The following is a 4086-nucleotide window of genomic DNA, read 5'->3' as shown; positions in this document are numbered from 1 at the left end:
GATGAGTTGTTTTGTTTATGAATAAACGAATCCTCGAGGCTATGGATGTACAGTATGAATCTTTGTGGGTATGGATGTACAGTACGAATATACGAGGGTATGGATGTACAGTATGAATCTTCGAGGGTATGGATGTACAGTATGAATCTTCGAGGCTATGGATGTACAGTATGAATATACGAGAGTATGGATGTACAGTATGAATATACGAGGGTATGGATGTACAGTATGAATATACGAGGGTATGGATGTACAGTATGAATCTTCGTGTGTATGGATGTACAGTATGAATCTTCGAGGGTATGGATGTACAATATGAATCTTCGAGGGTATGGATGTACAGTATGAATATTCGAGGGTATGGATGTACAGTATGAATTTTCAAGGGTATGGATGAACAGTATGAATCTACGAGGGTATGGATGTACAGTATGGATCTTTGTGGGTATGGATGTACAGTATGAATCTTCGCATGTATGGATGTACAGTATGAATTTTCAAGGGTATGGATGAACAGTATGAATCTACGAGGGTATGGATGTACAGTATGGATCTTTGTGGGTATGGATGTACAGTATGAATCTTCGCATGTATGGATGTACAGTATGAATCTTCGAGGGTATGGATGTACAGTATGAATATTCGAGGGTATGGATGTACAGTATGAATTTTCAAGGGTATGGATGAACAGTATGAATCTATGAGGGTATGGATATACAGTATACATCTTCGTGGGTATTGATGTACAGTATGAATCTTCGTGTGTATGGATGTACAGTATGAATCTTCGAGGGTATGGATGTACAATATGAATCTTCGAGGGTATGGATGTACAGTATGAATCTTCGAGGCTATGGATGTACAGTATGAATATACGAGAGTATGGATGTACAGTATGAATATACGAGGGTATGGATGTACAGTATGAATATACGAGGGTATGGATGTACAGTATGAATCTTCGTGTGTATGGATGTACAGTATGAATCTTCGAGGGTATGGATGTACAATATGAATCTTCGAGGGTATGGATGTACAGTATGAATATTCGAGGGTATGGATGTACAGTATGAATTTTCAAGGGTATGGATGAACAGTATGAATCTACGAGGGTATGGATGTACAGTATGGATCTTTGTGGGTATGGATGTACAGTATGAATCTTCGCATGTATGGATGTACAGTATGAATCTTCGAGGGTATGGATGTACAGTATGAATATTCGAGGGTATGGATGTACAGTATGAATTTTCAAGGGTATGGATGAACAGTATGAATCTACGAGGGTATGGATATACAGTATACATCTTCGTGGGTATTGATGTACAGTATGAATCTTCGTGTGTATGGATGTACAGTATGAATCTTCGAGGGTATGGATGTACAGGATGAATCTTCGTGGATATGGATGTACAGTATACATCTTCGTGGGTATTAATGTACAGTATGAATCTTCGAGGGTATGAAGTACAGTATGAATCTCCGAGGGTATGGATGTACAGTATGAATCTCCGATGGTATGGATGTACAGTATGAATCTTCGATGCTATGGATGTACAGTATGAATCTGTGATGGAATAGATGTACAGTATGAATCTTCGAGGCTATGGATGTACAGTATGAATCTTCGATGCTATGGATGTACAGTATGTATCTTCGAGGGTATGGATGTACAGTATAAATCTTCGAGGGTATGGATGTACAGTATGAATCTTCGTGGGTATGGATGTACCGTATGAATCTTCGAGGGTATGAAGTACAGTATGAATCTCCGAGGGTATGGATGTACAGTATGAATCTCCGAGGGTATGGATGTACAGTATGAATCTTCGTGTGTATAGATGTACAGTATGAATCTTCGTGGGTATTGATGCACAGTATGAATCTTCGATGCTATGGATGTACAGTATGAATCTGCGATGGAATAGATGTACAGTATGAATCTTCGAAGGTATGGATGTACAGTATGAATCTTCGATTGTATGGATGTACAGTACAAATCTTCGAGGCTATGTATGTACAGTATAAATCTTCGAGGGTATGGATGTACAGTATGAATCTTCGAGGGTATGAAGTACAGTATGAATCTTCGTAGGTATGGATGTACAGTATGAATCTGCGATGGAATAGATGTACAGTATGAATCTTCAATGCTATGGATGTACAGTATGAATCTTCGTGGGTATGGATGCACAGTATGAATCTCCGAGGGTATGGATGTACAGTATGAATCTGCGATGGAATATATGTACAGCATGAATCTTCGAGGGTATGGATGTACAGTATGAATCTTCGAGGGTATGGATGTACAGTATGAATCTTTGTGGCTATGGATGTTCAGTATAAATCTTCGAGGTTATGGATGTACAGTATGAATCTTCGAGGCTATGGATGTACAGTATGAATCTTCGAGGCTATGGATGTACAGTATGAATCTTCGAGGGTATGGGTGTACAGTATGAATCTTCGAGGGTATGGATGAACAGTATGAATCTTCGAGGGTATGGATGTACAGTATAAATCTTCGTGGGTATAGAAGTTCAGTGTAAATCTTTGAGGCTATGGATGTACAGTATGAATTATCGAGGCTAAGGATGTACAATATGAATCTTCGAGGGTATAGATGTACAGTATGAGTCTTCGTGGGAATGGATGTACAGTGTGAATGTTTGTGGGTATGGATGTACAGTATGAATCTTCGATGGTATGGATGTACAGTATGAATCTTCGAGGCTATGGATGTACAGTATGAATCTTCGAGGCTATGGATGAACAGTATGAATCTTCGAGGCTATGGATGTACAGTATGAATCTTCGTGGGTATGGATGTACAGCTTGAATCCTCGAAGCTATGGATTTACAGTATGAATCCTCGAGGCTATGGATGTACAGTATGAATCTTCGAGGGTATGGATGTACAGTATGAAGTTTCGAGGCTATGGATGAACAGTATGAATCTTCGATTGTATGGATGTACAGTATGAATCTTCGAGGCTATGGATGTACAGCATGAATCTTCGACTGTATGGATGAACATTATCGGTGATTTGCAGTTGAGTGTTACTGCGTTGGTCCAAGTTGTCTCGCTTTAAATGATCGATAAAACGCCACCAACTTTAGCCATTTTTATGAAGACCAAAAATGTAAAAAATATTTGAAGGCGAATTAGCCTGCCAGCTTATCCGCGGTATGCAATAGTCTGCATTTTGGTCAAAAGGGGAAAGTACAAATGTACTTTTGAAAGGCAAAAGTAAGTATCACAGTGATGACAACGTCCTCTGAATAAAGTGTCATGCCGTTTCGAAAGCACTGTCACTGTCAAATAGTTTCATGTTTTGTATTTTGCTTGCCCTGCCTCTTCAGCACAAAGTCATGTGCATTTAAAATGCCATCATTGAACTCTGCTGTTGTAAACCCTCAGTATTTTTTAAAGTATCGCCACGATGTAAACTTGACTTTGAAAGATATCAGAACACAAATGTAACAGAAGGTGAAGTTATACTTTGCGTTAAGATTCAGTCTTTAGCAAGCATGCGACAACGACTATGATACTCAACAAGAATGATACACAACAAGTACAGTTGAACCTCGTTATGTCGACTTTTTCGGGACCTAGTGAAAAAAAGTCGAGATAACGAAAAGTCGACTCATCCGAACTACAAAATATATCACCAATCCCAACACGTTTGAGTTGGATTGTCGGATGTTTACATCCACAATTGAACGGTCTTGTTAAATATTTTCGTCGTGAAAACAGCAAACTTATCATTGAAAAATAAAGTGAAACAAAAGAAGAATTATTTGTGTCAAATTTATTTCTTTTGCGTTTATGGATCACTCAAAACACATATAAAACCACAATTGCATACATTTGTACATTGTTAGATTTTATACCGGGTCCTTCTCTGAAATGGTCGACCAGAGCAGAGCAGTGGAACTAACATTTGACATTTTGAAGTTATTCTTTCTGTTCCCATTCGGGATTGATATCTAATCAATAAAGTGTTCATGTTTTATACAATACCAAAGAGCTTGAGCAATAAATGTCTCTTTAATTAAATACATAAACAAACAACTTTAATTATT

This window comes from Mya arenaria, chromosome 5, assembly GCF_026914265.1.
Source record: "Mya arenaria isolate MELC-2E11 chromosome 5, ASM2691426v1".
In the NCBI taxonomy this organism is placed as follows: Eukaryota; Metazoa; Mollusca; class Bivalvia; order Myida; family Myidae; genus Mya; species Mya arenaria.
Note: the sequence above shows the minus strand (reverse complement) of the source record.